Source organism: Phocoena phocoena, chromosome 10 (assembly GCF_963924675.1).
Source record: "Phocoena phocoena chromosome 10, mPhoPho1.1, whole genome shotgun sequence".
Classification (NCBI taxonomy): Eukaryota; Metazoa; Chordata; class Mammalia; order Artiodactyla; family Phocoenidae; genus Phocoena; species Phocoena phocoena.
This window is the reverse complement of record NC_089228.1, coordinates 100439773-100457828: the sequence shown is the minus strand read 5'-3', so window position 1 is coordinate 100457828 and position 18056 is coordinate 100439773.

The following is an 18056-nucleotide window of genomic DNA, read 5'->3' as shown; positions in this document are numbered from 1 at the left end:
GGGCTGGCAGAGCATGAAATTGGGTTTGTGTGAACATGTGCGTGCCTGGGTGCAGTGGACTGCGTTTTCTTTCCAGAATTGTAATGAAGCATCTTAAAGGGCTTTGAAAAAGTTTCTTCGGGCATATTCAGGGAGCACGGTAGATGCCGTTGTTTCGCAAGTTTTCTGTTTTCTTTGTCTGTACAGGTTGTTCCTGACTTCACGGCTGGGAGGAAGTTCAGGACGTGGAGCGCTTGCCGTTCGGCCGGTGGGGCTGAACTGGTCAGCTGGCTCCTGCTCTCAGATGGGCCAGTGACACAGCCCAGTCCTGTGGCGACAGGAGAGGGGCCGTACAGGAGGCAGCGTGTTTGGTGTTGTTGCATGGGGGCAGTGTGGCCGCTCTGGGCTGTGCACACTCTTTTTTACTCTGGTATCTCGCCTCATAAAAAAAGATCCTAAAAGTACCGGCTCCATTTTGGAGTGTTGGCACAGGAATTGTTGTGGGTTTAATGCGTAACCTGGCTTCTGTCACTCATTCGCCCCCATTTTCTCCACTGCCTTGCGTATGTCACCACTCCATCACCTCTCTCCCGCCCCTCCCCCTTGTCTCTGAGATTGTGAGTGGTTAGGGGACGTGTGTTTAGGCCAGAAAGTTTTTTCTTTTCATTAATTGGCTTTGGAAAGATTCCTTATACCCCAGAAAGGAACTCTGGGGGACTGTTTCAAACATCTGATCTTATCATCCTCGGAACCTATTAACTTCACATGTGCTGATGTGATGCCAAGAAAATGGAAGTCCTGGCCTTGAACGCGGGGAGTCAGGGCCCTCTGTGCTCTGGTGTGTTGGGCGCCCGCTGGTCGTCCCACCCCGTAAGTGGCACACAGCCCCACATCTGCCTTGATTCCTTAAGAGGTGGAGTTTGGTCCTGGATATTCACGAGAATGCTTGTAGCATGAGGCAGGTGGAGGTCTTTAGAGACCAGGCCTAAGAACACCCAGGCATCCCGGCAGAGCTGAGTCTCATATGAGAGTTAGGCCTGGGAAGGACGTCAGAGGTCATGGCCTGTCCTCACTCTGCAGACGAGGGGTCCGGTGTATCCCAGACCACTTGCTTATTATGCAGGGAAGCACGTGGTGTGCTCCCTGCGTTCCAGTGGTTAAGGATGTTATTAAACGCTACCGAATTACTTTCATAATAGCAGTATAAACTCAGACTTCAACTGGAGCTACCGTAACTAACTTCTAGGGTTTTCTGGACTTTGATGAAGAGAGCTCTTAGGTTTGCTGCGGACGGAAAGCAGATATGTGCGTGAGCCCGGAAAGCGAGCTCTCCTTGGAAGCGGTGAGACTGTACCACACGGAGGCGTGGGGGTGGGGTTGGGAGGGCACTGGTCGACTGCACCTGGAGGCTTTTAAAGCCCGAGCTGAAATGGATGCTGGGTGGGTGTTGCTCGGCATCGTTCCAAGGTTTTGGAGGCCAGTCATATTTTAAACGAGTCAAACAGCCCCTCTAGGCGAGCTGCAGGAAACCCAGCCCCTGGCTTCATGTTGTTGCGTGGTCAGGTCAGCGGGAGATAAAAGGCCGGGACTGTTGGAGGCGAGGCCCCTTCTATCACTGGATGGCAAACTGTTAAGGGAAGATAAAAGGGAAGAGCAGGGATGTTCTTTTTGAACAACACGAGGGGGCCTTTATCGCAGGCATTCAAGTCGAGTGAAGGGGGTGAGCAGGGAAACCTCAGCTTTATGGTTGCAGGCGTGTTAGAGAACTCTCCTGGAGAAGCGCGGAGTGGCTTCCCAAACGCACAAGATCAGTTCTGTACCACGGAAATATTGGTAGAGGCCAGTCTTTTTCAGCCACAGCGGTCCATGTGACTAGGAATGTCTGTGATGTTGGTAGTGTAATGTCAGCTTAAGTTAAATGGGCATTAGCTTGGGTTTCCAGATCTTCGTGCCCCAGAGGTTTCCCTGTGGAGGTGTGTGACCCTGGGGACCGGGGGGAAGTGTCAGGCTGGCCTAGCCAGTGGGGAGCGCAGGAGGCCGGCTCAGTTTCCTTGATTTCTCAGTGGCGTGTGCTCTCCTCTCAGGTTCCCTCCTCCGCTGGCTGGGTTCTCGCTTGGGCCTGAGAGCCTAAGGGAGGGGATCTGTCCGACTGGTGCGGATCTCCCCTTTTGGAATTTCCTTCCTGTTCTTTGTCACTTTAGGGTGAGTTTAATGGCTTGTGAAGGGGTAGTCGTTTTCTCAGGGTGGGGCTTGTAAAACGGGACCCCACCTTGAAGAGCCTGGGCCTGGTCAGGGCCGCCGCGTGAGCTCCGGCAGATGGAGACAGCAGGCGTGCTTTGGGCACAGTGTACTTGTTTCAGACCCGCCGGGCTTCGGCCCTTGGTTCAGCGAGACACCCCACACCCTCCTGGCTGTTGGGGAGAAACAGAGCCCAGGCTTCCTCCAGGACCGGCTGGTCCACTACTGCCTTCCTCCCCAGGTGCCTGCCCGGCAGCTCTTTACAGCTCGGGGAGGGGGACCTCGGCCGCACGCGCCGCTCTTCCCTCCCAGTGCCCCATCCTGCCCGTAGCAGCTTTGGGCCTGTGCTCAGTTTGCTTTAAGAAACACCATTTGCTTGCTAGTGTTTTTGGTTGGTTGGCTTGTGATAAACACTTATCAACGTCTTGTATCTCAGAGTATTTGTTTTTCTTCATAGATAGAGAGGTGAATACTTTTCTTAGAGGCAGAATAGAGGGGAACATGGTCACCCGTTAGGAGGCATAGCGGGCAGCCCTTGGAGCCCGTGGTCGTTGGGCCCAGCACACTCAGAGTCATTCTCAGCTGACAGTTTGTAATGTCTGCTCACCCACTGTGAAATTTTGACCCCAGCTGACTGCCTTTCTGATGCGCCGGGTGAGGAAAGATGTGATCTCCTCCTTCCACTGAGCTAGAAGCATTTCCAGCAACACTTCTATCTTCCGCAGAGTCATTTTGGTTTTATAAGGGGTGTCGTGCTGAACCCGCCCTGGATTCTGGGAATGTACAGCCCAGACGCTAGGGTAACCACCTGTCCTGGGGGTGCTCAGCTGGCATCCAGCCCCTCCTCAAGGGAAAAGTGGAGAATCCTGTTTCTGCAGCCTGACCCTTTACCGAGCCTATTGGAGAGAAGAGACAGCCCCACGACCTCAGGGCCTGTGAAAGAGTTGCAGGATATTGCCTAAAACTCTGCAAACTGCTACTGAACTTTACCCCAGCTTCCTCCCCAAGCTGTAAGTGTGACTGCTGGCGCTGAGGCCCACATCAGAGGAGTGTCCAGAGCAAACGCAATCACTATGGTCCAGCTGCTGAGAGGCTGGGGCAGCTTGCGGGGTGTCAGCTGCACTGTGCTCGGGTTCTAGAGCTGGGAGGGGAGAGATGCAGGAAAGGGTGGGGAAGAGCCCTCGGGTCCTGTGGGAGCCCGCGGTGCAGACTTCCTTGATTAAGCACATGTGAGGCTGACCAGGATTTGTTTCAGTGGTGACCTGAAGCCGGAGGCGTTTTATTTCCTGCTGGCCATGCAACCCTGCGAGCTGGCAGCAGCTGTTTTACTCCTAATTGTCGATGGGATTGCATTTGTGATAAGCTAAATTATATTTATACTTCATTGTTAAACTTGGGGGCTGGAGCAGAATTTTTTTTTAAGATCAGCAAACTGGGCCCTGCCCTCCATGAGGCAGGGCAGTCCAAGAGGGGTGCCGAAGGCGGATGGAGGGGCTGGGGGAGGGCCAGCCGAGGGCCCAGCTAACCTGGAGCGTCGGGAGGCGAATAGCGTGGCATCAGTAGCTCACACTGGGCGTGCCGTGCCGTTTGTAAAGTGTTTCAGTTAATGTTCCTTTGATTGATTTCTGTACTGTAAAGTATGGAGGTCTGGTATTACTAGCTTCATTTTCCGGATGAGGGAACTGAGACTCAGAGACTCAAGTCTCTCCACTGGTGGCAAGCTGAGTGAGTTTCCAGTCCAAGACAGAAGACTCCACGTCGTGTGCTCCTTAGGCTGTGCTGCTGGGGTGTATTCTCCTGGTGCATCCTTCTGAATCTTACAGTAGGATGAAAAAGGGGCTGTCCTCTTAGAAGTGCTGAATCTGGAAGTCAGAAGCCTGGTCCGACTTGGTCTCCCACCCATTGCAGGCCCAGGTTGTGGTTATCCACCCCCTGCTTGAACACTTCCAGAGACAGCGAGTTCATTACTTCACGGGGCCGCATTCCTTCTGTGGGCAGCTCTAGTCGTTCACAGCTCTGGTATAAAGAATTACGGGGCCCCGGACCAGTTTCTTTGTGCCTCCTGCCCAAACCCCGTTCCCGTCATGGTGGACACGGGGGAATGTGCCCTCTCTTCCACGCACCAGGCCTGCAGGTGCCTGTGGTTCCTTCAGCCATTTCTTGTTTTCCCCCGGCCTGTTTCCCAGTCCTCTAGCTTGCTAATCGCCCCTCTCTGGATGACTTTTCCATGATCCTTTTTGTGGCATCAGAAAGTGCAAGAATTTCGGAGTTGGGCAACCTGGGCTAGAACCCTGGCTCTGCCCCTGCAGAGCTGTGTAATAGCCAGCAGATAACCTAATCATTACCTGATACGATTTGGGGGAGGAGTAAATATATGTAAAGTGCCTAACACATTTTCTGGCCCAGAGTTTATGCCCCAATAGATAATACCCCGTAGTTATTAGAGAAGGGATACTTTGAAAGACACATAAATGGATAAACACTAGACTTGTGACATACCCTGACTAAAATCCTGTTTTCTCTTTTAGCAATAGCTTTCCTTTCTATTTAAAAATTCTTCAGCCAAGATAAGATGTGGAGGCCTCTCCCCACACTTCCGTATAAGCCAGCAGAGCAGATCTAAGGGTGGGGCAGGGACCCTAACCCTTATCCCCGCGCCCGCCCCCCCCCCCCCAGGGTGCTCTTGGTGAGACATCTCCTGCCTTAGGGAAGGCCCGGCCCTGCCCCGGGGGTAGGTGAGGGTGCCGTGGGTCCTCTGCCCCTCTGCTCAGCCTGAGGGCTCCCGCACCCTCTTTCTCACCAGCTTCCTTGCAGAGTAGAGAACCATACAGGTGTCTGCCAAGTTGGGCAAGAAGGTGATGAAATACCAGATCCTGGTGGCCGGGAAAAGATTGGCTCACCTGGGGAGAGGGACAGGGCTGCGCCCATGGGCCACCAGGCCCCTCCCTGAAGAGAGGCCACTGAGAACAAATGGTTGCCGTGTGGCAGCTGCAGAAGCCGTGGCTCCGAGTCTGGCAGCAGTGAGATGACATCCTGGTGGGGCGATGAGATAGGGGTGGGGGGCAGAGCTGCAGGGGTGGAGTCAGCTCTTCGCAGGAAGGCATGTAATTGGGACCTGGCCCCGTTTCCTCCCTCCAGAGAAGCCAAGAGCCCTCACAGAGGGATGCAGGAGGGAGAGTGGGGACCGCAGGACGGTTTCGTCCAGCATATGTACCAGGAAATCTCCCCACCTTTCCAGCGGTTCCTATTTTAAATAGTGAATTTACTCTGACTCACGTAGATAGGCTTGGTGAGCAAGAACCCTGTCTTCCTGGTCGGCACTCGCCTCCCTGCTGAAGTCGTAGGTAAATGTAGCAATTAAAACGTCCAAGTGGTTTTTATTTTTAAAAGAGAGACTGTCCCTCTCCCTTGTGGCACCCCTTCCCCACACACTTTACTGAATATTAGAGTGTTCCTTTATGTGAAGGCACTGGATGTTCCTTTTGAAAGGTAGCATCAGCAGCCTGTGTTATTCCTGGTACCCGCTGGGGCCCCTGAAGCCTGAGCAGGAAGGGGCAGCCGCTCTAGGCCGTAGGAACAGTCTCCGTTCCATTTTTCTCCCTCCACCGTGGGTCACATTAAGAGAGAAACCGCAGTAGACAGTGAGCTAGTTCTGAGGCTGGGGGTACTCTGGGGTTGCCTTCCCGCCCCTGCAGCGCATTTACTGCCAGGAGCAGCAGAGAAGGGCAGTGACCTGGGGGGACCGTGAGGGTGTCCAGGGCCACCGGAGATCCCGGCCACAGGCCGCAACTTTGGAGACCATCCCTCAGCACCCCGGAAGGAGCTTATCTGTGAGTGACACAAGTTTGGTGAATGCTGGAGAGGGGACTTTGAGGATCCAGAGCTGCCTGGGCGGGCAGGGGAGCCCAGGCTGAGTGGTTCTGCTTTCTGTGCACTGCAGGCTGGCCCTGCCCTGTCTGAAGCTCACGTCCCACACGTGCCCACTCCTGAGGAAGCTAAAATAGCCCCACATAGATTTATCCCTCTCCCTCCGCCCTTATTGTTTTAATTTTTTTTTTTTAATTTCTTTGTGGTAAATAAAGCTAAAGTTAGAACTGGGGTCTGAGTCTCCGCTCCAGTGCCTTGATTTTTGCTCCTGGGAGTATGATAAGCCAGCGGCTTCTTCCAGATCCTCACAGAAGGAATGTTTTTTCAGGGAGATCCTTGGTTTTGTGTCACCCTCCTTCCAGAATTCTATGTAAAGCACTGGTCCTCAAAGCTGGATCTAATCCGCTGGGAGCCAACAAACAGACTCCAGGGCCCGCCCACAGGGGAGTTTCTGATGCAGCAGTTCTGGGTGGCGCCCGAGAACCTGCATTTCTTCTTTCTCTCAGTTTAATCGAGATATAATTGATGTACAGCACTGTGTTGGTTTAAGGTGTACAGCGTCATGACTGACTCACATTTATTGAGACTGCATTTCTAAAGCAAGGTCTGTGATGCCGCTGGACGGGACGACTCTGGGGTGGCCGTGCTGGAGCGAGGGTCAGTAGTAGTTAACCTCTCACTGAGTAGATGAGACTGTAAGGTTTCCTTCTGATGCTGAGCAGGGCCCTGTGGGGCTCCCTGGCACGGAGGCCTTTTTGTCCCCCATTTCTTGTAGGCAAGACTCCAAGCTTCGCATGGTGTTTGCTTAAATTTTTTTTTTTTTTTTTGTCGTATGCGGGCCTCTCACCGCTGTGGCCTCTCCCGTTGCGGAGCACAGGCTCCGGACATGCAGGCTCAGTGGCCATGGCTCACGGGCCCAGCCGCTCCGCAGCACGTGGGATCCTCCCGGACCGGGGCACAAACCCGCGTCCCCTGCATCGGCAGGTGGACTCCCAACCACTGCGCCACCAGGGAAGCCCCTGTTTGCTTAATTTTTTGTTTGCTTAATTTTGATCTATGCAGTTCTGCGACTCACTCTCCACCATCTGTGCTCCCCATCTCCTGCCCCCCAGTACTTCCTACACACGTGTCTCCTCCACACCCCAGGAGGGGACCCCAAAGTGTGGACTCCAAGTCTGCAATCGATTTGTGTGGAAGCGGAAGGCCCCGGAGGACTCAGGTCACTTTTGAGCTTGAGCTCCTGTCAGTGGGTCAGTGGGATCCAGCCTCTCCCACAGGACTGGGCTGTTTGGGATTTCGGGAGCCTGGTGGCTTCCTTCCAGTTGCCTGCTTGGAGAACCGCAGGGTGTAGAACGTGGACCCCCATCCCTTTTCTCAGCAGGGACCGTGCGTGGACGCAGACTCCGTGCAGTGAACTTGTTAGTCTGGGGTGGGAGTCCAGTCCTTCTCCTGCCAGAGGTGAAGGTGGGAGCAGAGAACACCTTCTTCCTGCCTAGAAACAGGCAGAAATGGGAAGCCGCGCACTGGAGGGGCAGAGGTGACTCAGAAGACCATCGTTAGAAGTCTGAAAATGTGACAGGGAGTGCGTCTGTTCTCTCAAGCCCCGCGCTAGGAGTTGGAAATGTTGTCCAACAGAAACTGAACAGAGTTTAGAATCTGGATTCGCTTTGCTCTCCTACCGTGGTCTTGGGGGCTGTGCAGTGGGGCTGACCCTCACAGGGTTGTTGTTACAGGGATCGAGTAAGATGATGCACTTTAGCTTGTGGCAGACAGTGTTCAGAAAGTGTTAGCCGCTCTCCTCATCAGTCTTCATTCTAGTCTTTCAGTGCGAGTGTCGCAGAGGGAGAGTTTGGAACAGAGAGCCTTCGACTGGTGGCAATCCGGGAGGCTTCGTGTGAACAGTGGCCCCTGAGGGATGGGATCAGGGGAGGGGTGCAGGTGTATGTTCTGGGGGAAGAAACTGAACAGAGAGTGTGAGGGCCGGTGGGAGAGAAGGCCAGAGGAAAACTGAGGCCAGAGCATTGCGAACGTGGGTCAGCAAGTCCTCCATCCAGAGGGGGCATGTTGTGGAGGCAGAGCCCAGAAGACCACCCGGGGGCCACGCACACGGCCGTGGGACCCCGGGTTGCTGCCCTCCCCGCACCTCCCGGCTCTGCTGTCTTGCACGTGGCCGGTGCCGAGGGGTGCATCCGCGCTCCCCCTGCGGGTAGGATCCAGGGCTGGCTGGAGCAGCTCACGGTGCCCCGCTGTACCGCTCGAATGCTCTACGTGACACTCCAAGGCTCCCTTTGAGCAAAGCCTGTGCCAGCGAGGGGGAGGGGGCCGTGCATGGGTTGCCGCCCTACCCAAGGCATAGACTGAACTCTCAGCCAAGAAACACATCAACTTCCTGGAACTCAGAGCCGTAGTCACAGCTGTCAGCCTTCAGAGCACACGCGAGGCCGTCCTGGTTAGAGGAGACGGTTTTGCCCCGAGCTTTGCAGGCATGGCCATGGTGCACACTAGTCGGCTTGGGTTTCACCCCCAGCCTAGCCAAGACTTCCTGCATCAGTCAGCCCATCCTAAGAGAGATGTCCTTGCTGCTTGTTAAGCCCCCGAGTAGCCCAGCACATTTTAGTATCTGAACTCCTCTAAACTCACAATCTGTTAGCCGGTCCTGGGTTGGCCCAAACCGGCTGTTTCAATCAGGGGATCAACCATCCCAAGTATTTGTGGACATCTGTGTAGGCTCCGCACCGCCTCTGTCCTGGTTCGGTGTTGTAAAGCTCCCCACCGTCTGGTTTGTGGGCTTCTGCTGTCATCCTAGGCATCCAAGCTTTTTCCTGGGGGCCTTAGGACAGAGTTTAGATTTCACTTCAAGAACCCTGCGGGTTTTCATAAGCTGGGAAGCTTTGTTTCTAGACCATCTTCCCTTTTATCTTTCATCTCGTCTTTGCTATCTCATTGACCTGGAGACAGGATCCTTAATCTTTTCTTTCTGGCTTCGCATAGCATTGTCCCTTATCTCCTCTGGGGCTGGGGCTGGCCTGCCCTCCCCATCATCCTCACAGAGGGACCTCTGCCCTCTTCAGGCCATCCTGCTTCCATCAGATCTGGGCAAAGCCTGTGTGGGAATGCAAATCCAGAAATGCAGCAGCCTCCCTCAGGAGCCCGGGACCCACCCCTTCAGCTTCCTGGAGGTTCTGTCTCCAGGATACAGCCTCTCCTCATGGGTCATTTTCTCTTCTCTTCTCTTCTCTTCTCTTCTCTTCTCTTCTCTTTTCTCTCTTCTCTTCTCTTTTTTCTTTTTTTGAGGTGGTGGTGACAGAGCTAAGGGGTATCTTGAACTTTCTTCCAAGAACCGTCCTGTACTTTTCCACTCTTGGAGTTGTGTGAATCCCTCAGGCCTGGTGGAACCCAAAACAAACAGAGGAGTGACTCGTTACTCAGCTTAATGGAGAGACATTCTCGATATTCAGATCATTTACATCCAAGATCAGAGGACGGAAGTCTCAGGGTCAAGTCTGTCAGGTTGGCCCTCTCCTCTCCGTGCTTCCCCTTGTGGATTGAGGAAGTTACTTGGTGGACTTTTTAAAGTATCTTTTTTAAGTGAGGGGAGGGAGTGGGTCCATATTTCAATGAGAGTCTTAGTTATATTCTGGAAATTTTTAATTCCAGAGACTTCTCTCTCTGATTGTGTTTTGTTTGTTTGTTTGTTTTGCGTTATGTGGGCCTCTCACTGTTGTGGCCTCTCCCGTTGCGGAGCACAGGCTCCGGATGCACAGGCTCAGCGGCCGCGGCTCACGGGCCCAGCCGCTCCGCGGCATGTGGGATCCTCCCAGACCAGGGCACGAACCCGTGTCCCCTGCATCGGCAGGCGGACTCTCAACCACCGCGCCACCAGGGAAGCCCAACATTGGGAAACTTTGCTTGCTTTTTTTTTTTTCAAACAGTATATAATTTCACCTTACGCATCTTTAAATTTAGATGGGTGGGGATGATCTGAAAGGATGTTTTCTTTGTGCGTTTCTGAAACCTCATGGGAATTTTAGTAAAATGGTCTTGATTCGCAGTTTCAAGGAAGGTGAGTTATATATCAAGTAAAACCGGGATTCTTATCCCGGATGAGTTTCTGGGGCCCCTGACCCCCTTGATACTGAAGGAAAATGTTGAGTGTAGTATGTCCTTTTATCTTTGGGAGGGTCCATAATTTTCATCAGATCCTCGAGGAGGGTCTTGCCCACAAGAAACATTGGGAATTGCTGGGGTAGTAATAAGGGTTCCTCCAAATTAAAGGCGGGGGGTGGTGGTGGTGTCTCTGGCCTTTCTGGGGCTGTCCCTGTGAGTTATTCCTTGCTTCTTGATACTTTATTCAAAATCCAAAGAACTTGTCAGAAGAGAAAGACACAAAGAAAAGGAAGGAGAACTGAAGCAGTGAGGTGTGAAGAGAGAGAAGCTGTTGTGGTGTCAGAAATCACTGAGGAGCTGTTTCTGATAGGAAGGGCTGGTGGAGCTTTCTCACCCCCAGCCGACCCGGTTCGGGAGGAGCTTGCCCACCTTAGGTGCTCAGCAACTGTGTGGACAAAGTAAGATTCAGGATGATAAGTGGGCGTGTGACGTATTGGGCAGCTTTTCTAAAGACACTCCAAAAGGGACAAGTTTTTGTCCGTGTGACAGTCACTTTACTTCTTTACTGTCTCCAGTTTTGCACTCTTCGGAGGCTGTTTCAGAGACAGAATGGGCTGGAGGTGTAGTTCTGAATTTTTGAATTTTATTTTATTTATTTTTTTATATAGCAGGTTCTTATTAGTTATCTATTTTATGCTTTTTTTTTTTTTTTTTTTTTTTTTTTTGCGGTACGTGGGCCTCTCACTGTTGTGGAGCACAGGCTCTGGATGTGCAGGCTCAACGGCCATGGCTCACGGGTCTAGCTGCTCCGCGGTGTGTGGGATCTTCCCAGACAGGGGCACGAACCTGTGTCCCCTGCATCGGCAGGCGGACTCTCAACCACTGCGCCACCAGGGAAGCCCCTATTTTATGCATATTAGTGTATATATGTCAATCAATCTCCCAACTCATCCCACCACCACCACCCCTCCCCCCCGCCACTTTCCCCACCTTGGTGTCCATACGTTTGTTCTCTACATCTGTGTCTCTATTTCTGCCCTGCAAACCGGTTCATCTGTACCATTTTTCTAGGTTCCACGTATATGCGTTAATATACGATATTTGTTTTTCTCTTTCTGACTTACTTCACTCTGTATGACAGTCTCTAGATCCATCCACGTCTCTACAAATGACTCAATTTCGTTCCTTTTTATGGCTGAGTAATATTCCATTGTATATATATATCACATCTTCTTTATCCACTCATCTGTCAATGGGCATTTAGGTTGCTTCCATGACCTGGCTATTGTAAATAGTGCTGCAATGAACATTGGGGTGCATGTGTCTTTTTTTTTTTTTGGACATCTTTATTGGAGTATAATTGCTTTACAATGGTGTGTTTCTGCTTTATAACAAAGTGAATCAGCTATACATATACATGTATCCCCGTATCTCTTCCCTCTTACATCTCCCTACCTATCCCACCCCTCTAGGTGGACACAAAGCACCAAGCTGATCTCCCTGTGCTATGCGGCTGCTTCCCACTAGCTATCTATTTTACATTTGGTAGTGTATATATATGTCCATGCCACTCTCTCACTTCGTCCCAGCTTCCCCTTCTCCCTCCCTGTGTCCTCAAGTCCATTCTCTACGTCTGCGTCTTTATTCCTGTCCTGCCCCTAGGTTCCTGAGAACCTTTTTTTTTTAGATTCCATATATATGTGTTAGCATATGGTATTTGTTTTTCTTTTTCTGACTTCACTCTGTATGACAGACTCCAGGTCCATCCACCTCACTACAAATAACTCAATTTCGTTTCTTTTTATGGCTGAGTAATATTCCATTGTATATATGTGCCACATCTTCTTTATCCATTCATCTGTCGATGGACACTTAGGTTGCTTCCACGTCCCGGCTGTTGTAAATAGATCTGCAATGAACATTGTGGTGCATGACTCTTTTTTTTTTTTTTTTTGCGGTACACGGGCCTCTCACTGTTGTGGCCTCTCCCGTTGCGGAGCACAGGCTCCGGACGCACAGGCTCAGCGACCATGGCTCACAGGCCCAGCCACTCTGTGGCATGTGGGATCTTCCCGGACCAGGGGCACAAACCTGCGTCCCCTGCATCGGCAGGCAGACTCTCAACCACTGCGCCACCAGGGAAGCCCTACATGACTCTTTTTGAATTAAGGTTTTCTCAGGGTATATGCCTGGTAGTGGGATTGCTAGGTCGTGTGGTAGTTCTATTTTAGTTTTTTAAGGAACCTCCATACTGTTCTGCATAGTGGCTGTATCAATTTACATTCCCACCAACAGTGCAAGAGGGTTCCCTTTTCTCCACACCCTCTCCAGCATTTGTTGTTTGTAGATTTTCTTATGATGCCCATTCTCATTGGTGTGAGGTGATACCTCATGGTAGTTTTGATTTGCATTTCTCTAATAATTAGTGATGTTGAGCAGTGTTTTTCATGTGCTTCTTGGCCATCTGTATGTCTTCTTTGGAGAAATGTCTGTTTAGGTCTTCTGCCCATTTTTTGATGGGGTTGTTTGTTTGTTTAATATTAACTGCATGAGCTGTTTATATATTTTGGAGATTAATCCTTTGTCCGTTGATTTGTTTGCAGATATTCTCTCCCATTCTGAGGGTTGTCTTTTCGTAGTGTTTGGAGTTTCCTTTGCTTTGCAAAAGCTTTTAAGTTTCATTAGGTCCCATTTGTTTATTTTTGTTTTTATTTTCATTACTCTGGGAGGGGGATCAAAAAAGATCTTGCTGTGATTTACGTCAAAGAGTGTTCTTCCTATGTTTTCGTCTAAGAGTTTTATAGTGTCTGGTCTTACATTTAGGTCTCTAATCCATTTTGAGTTTGTTTTTGTGTGTGGTGTTAGGGAGTGTTCTAATTTCATTCTTTTACATGTAGCTGTCCAGTTTTTCCCAGCACCACTTATTGAAGAGACTGTCTTTTTTCCATTGTATATCCTTGCCTCCATTGTCATAGATTAGTTGACCATAGGTCCGTGGGTTTATCTCTGGGCTTTCTAGCCTGTTCCATTGATCTATATTTCTGTTTTTGTGCCAGTATCATAATGTCTTGACTACTGTAGCTTTGTAGTATAGTCTGAAGTCAGGGAGTCTGATTCCTCCAGCTCCATTTTTTTCCCTCACGACTGCTTTGGCTCTTCGGGGTCTTTTTTTTTTTTTTTGCAGTATGCGGGCCTCTTACTGTTGTGGCCTCTCTCGTTGCGGAGCACAGGCTCCGGACGCGCAGGCTCAGCGGCCATGGCTCACGGGCCTAGCCGCTCCGCGGCATGTGGGATCTTCCCGGACCGGGACACGAACCCGTGTCCCCTGCATCGGCAGGCGGACTCTCAACCACTGTGCCACCAGCGAAGCCCTCTTCGGGGTCTTTTGTGTCTCCATACAAAGTTTAAGAGTTTTTGTTCTGGTTCTGTAAAAAATGCCAGTGGTAGTTTGATAGGGATTGCATTGAATCTGTAGATTGCTTTGGGTAGTATAGTCACCTTCACAATATTGATGCTTCCAGTCCAAGAACATGGTATATCTCTCCATCTGTTTGTGTCATCTTTGATTTTTTTCATCGGTGTCTTATAGTTTTCTGAGTACAGGTCTTTTACCTCCTTAGGTAGGTTTATTCCTAGGTATTTTATTCTTTTTGTTGCAATGGTGAATGGGATTCTTTCCTTAATTTCTCTTTCTAATCTTCCGTTGTTAGTGTATAGGAATGCAGGAGATTTCTGAGCATTAATTTTGTATCCTGCAATTTCACCAAATTCATTGATTAGCTCCGGTAGTTTTCTGGTGGAATCTTTAGGATTCTCTATGTATAGTATCATGTCATCTGCAAACAGTGACAGTTTTACTTCTTTTCCAATTTGGATTCCTTTTATTTCTTTTTCTTCTCTGATTGCTGTGGCTAGGAATTCCAAAACTATGTGGAATAGTAGTGGTGAGAGTGGACATCCTTGTCTTATTCCTGATGTTAGAGGAAATGTTTTCAGTTTTTCACCATTGAGAATGATGTTTGCTGTGGGTTTGTTGTATATGGCCTTTATTATGTTGAGGTAGGCTCCTTCTATGCCCACTTTTTGGAGAGTTTTTATCATAAATGGGTGTTGAATTTTTTTTTTTTACATCTTTATTGGAGTATAATTGCTTTACAATGGTGTGTTAGTTTCTGCTTTATAACTAAGTGAATCAGTTATACATGGGTGTTGAATTTTGTCAAAAGCTTTTCTGCATCTATTGAGATGATCATACGGTTTTTCTTCTTCAATTTGTTAATCTAGTGTATCACATTGATTGATTTGCATATATTGAAGAACCCTTGCATCCCTGGGATAAACCCCATTTGATCATGGTGTATGATCCTTTTAATGTGTTGTTGGATTCTGTTTGCTAGTGTTTTGTTGAGGAGTTTTGCATCTATGTGCATCAGTGATACTGGTCTGTAATTTTCTTTTTTTGTAGTATCTTTGTCTGGTTTTTGTATCAGGATAATGCTGGCCTTATAGAATGAGTTTGGGAGTATTCCTTCCTCCACAATTTTTTGGAAGAGTTTGAGAAGCATGGGTGTTAGCTCTTCTTTAAATGTTTGATAGAATTCACCTGTGAAGCCATCTGGTCCTGGAGTTTTGTTTGTTGGAAGATTTTTTAAATATAAATTTATTTATTTTATTGATTCACTTTTGGCTGCATTGGGTCTTTGTTGCTGCACGCAGGCTTTCTCTAGTTGTGGTGAGCAGGGGCTACTCTTCATTGGGGTGCGTGGCCTTCTCATTGAGGTGGCTTCTCTTGTTGCAGAGCATGGGTTCTAGGCGCGCGGGCTTCAGTAGTTGTGGCTCGCGGGCTTCAGTAGTTGTGGCTCGTGGGCTCTAGAGCGCAGGCTCAGTAGTTGTGGCGCACAGGCTTAGTTGCTCTGCGGCGTGTGGGATCTTCCCAGATCAGGGCTCAAACCCGTGTCCCCTGCCTTGGCAGGCAGATTCTTAACCACTGGGCCACCAGGAAAGCCCTGTTGGAAGATTTTTAATCACAGTTTCAATTTCATTATTTGTGATTGGTCTGTTCATATTTTCTGTTTCTTCCTGGTTCAGCCTTGGAAGGTTATACCTTTCTAAGAACTTGTCCATTTCTTCCAGGTTGTCCGTTTTATTGGAATAGAGTTGCTTGTAGTAGTCTTAGGATGCTTTGTATTTCTGCGGTGTCCGTTTTAACTTCTCCTTTTTCATTTCTAATTTTATTGATTTGCATCCTGTCCCTCTTTTTCTTGTTGAGTTTGGCTAAAGGTTTATCAATTTTGTTTATCTTCTAGGTTTTTGTCAAACATTTCTTGCTTCTTCTCTGGACGTGTAGTTCTGGGAAATGCTGTGTTCTAGGTCTCTCTGAGTTTGCAGAGGGCCAGACACAGCTTTCTCCCAGGTCGGGGGTTTGAGGCCCCTGGCACCCCAGAGCAGCCTTTCTCAAACTCTCAAAGGGCATTTGTAATTTGAGGAGTTTTCTGTATCTTCCCTACAGGAAGGAAAAGATACACCTTTGGTCCTATTTGAACTGTTGTGGACATTTTCCCCACCACTCAGGAAAAGGCATAATAGTCACTGCTTTACTTAAGGGGCATGTTAGTTCCATATGTTTTACTTTCAACTCTCTTCTTTTCTCCTTCTGTTTCTGATAGCACTTAGTGTGGTCTTTTCTTCTCTTCCTTTTAAAATGGCGGTCCATCAGCACCTGCTGTCAGCATGCCATTCAGATGCTCAGAGCTTCGCTTGGAGCCATTGGTCTCAGCCATTTGCATGTGATGATGCCCTCGATGTTGTTGGGGCATGTGCTTTGGGGGTTCCTTCCGTCCACGCCACACTCGATTCCAGTTGCTCTTGCTCGGGTGTTAATTGACCTAGTTGCTGGAAGCTTGCTTATAAGTGCAGGCAGGGGATGGGAAATGCTGTTGTCCTTAATTTGTGACTCCCAGTGGTATAAGTGGAGAAAATGATACAGAGACAGGATCCTGTCTGGTCTGGGCTCCCTCTTAATGTCACCTTTTCTTGTTTTTGTAGGTTGCTCCAATCTGTTCCAGAGGTGGTGGCTTTGAGGTGTGACCCTGTCCACGCTTGGGCCCAGCCAGCGCCAGCTCCTCAGTAAGGAGAGCCAGCTTGATAAGACGAAGATAAACAGGTCAGTTAAACTTTATTGACACTCCTTGAGTCACAGTAACTTTGAATGTTGTCTTCCCTCCCCTCCCCATGTCCCCATTGAGCGGTCCACCCTCTGCTTGGGGTCCCCCTGAGGTTTTGGTACAAAACCAGGCGAAGCTCTCCCTGTGCACTGCTAGTTATTCTGCACCTAAGAGCCGGGGGTGTGGGGTGAGGAGTCCCAGGAAGCGTGCCGAGGACCTGGCTCACAGGAAGCAGTGCTGCAGGCACCCCCCGTTCCCTGCTTCTTCCTTCCCACCTGCAGATTTGAACTCTTTGTGTTCAGAACTGGAACACCAGGCCAGTCCACTTGGCCATGTCAATAGAGATGATGATTTCCTTTCATGTCTGTGATTTGGGGGCCTCATCTGGGTTCCCACTCCTCTCTGGTTGCAGCTGGAGGAGATTGTACTAGAATGGGGCCAGTGATTTTTATTTTGTTTATTATGATTATTATTTTTTAATTTGCAGTGATGGAGCTGATGTGTAGGATGGTGTCAGGGAGCAGAGGAGAGAATGAAAATATACGGACTATAAGTATTTATAAAGAAAGTGTGCTTTGTAAATGGACCTTAAACTGTTAAACCTATCTTTCACCCCCTGAGATTGAGTATCAGAAGGTTTAGGTTGGTCAGTTTGGATTACTGCTCTAGTGTGGTCCACGGTCGGGCGTGGGGTAGGTAGAATCGACTGATTCTGGCTGCTGGCTTCTGGTTAAATTAGTGCATAAATGCACCTTAATGTTAAGGTGGATTTGTGTTTTCTGACCGGGAACAATGGGCTGCATTGTTTTACAACCAGGTCCCTGCCCTTCTTCCTGCTCCATCCTCCCTAAAGGAGAGCTCACGCATAACACACAAGCGCAAACTGGAGGAAAATCTTCGAACAGGTCTGAGAGGCTGGTTTGGGTTTTGCTTCTGAAAAAGCTTTTCAGGGACGAGTCCAGTGACTGTTCTTCCTGTCAGACAGTGTAACTGGGAGTTTCATGTTGTTCATTGCTCTTTCTGATCAAAGATGAGAAAGAGTCTGTATTTTTAAAAAAATATTACTATTTACTTACATTTAAACAAGGAAAAGGAAGTGAATGTAGGTGATCTTGGTGTCCTCAGTGGGTAGTGTCACACTTCACACTTTATCCCAAAGGGGAAATAAATTTAGCAAATGTCTTCCTGTCCAGACAAAATGGGAAATAGCAAGTTTGCATGACTTTTCTCCTTTTCCAGTTGGGATATAAGCCCCTGCAACTTTCAGCGCTTAGGTTGGTTAACTGTTGTGACTATTGCTGGGTTTTCTATATTTAGGACATTTAGGTAGTTTGCAAGAATGTATCTTTGATGTTATAATGATTGTGACAAAAATTCTTACTGGCACTTTGGCTCTTTTTGATGAATGTATTTTTTGTTAATTTTCATATTGACTATTTCCCTTTTTTCCATTTTCTTTCCCTACTCAGTGAAGGAATTAGAATATGTTTTCTATAACTTATAATTTTATATTTATCTAAATGGTGTTTTCTCTAATCTATTCCTGGTCTGAAAAACTCTACCACATTTTTCTTCTCTAAGTATAGTAATAGGACAAAAGCAAGATCATCTAAACTCCCACTATAAATCGGTGGAAAGGTTAACTTTATTTTTACTGACATAATGTAATTACAATAAAGATTTCTAGTCATTTATTTTATA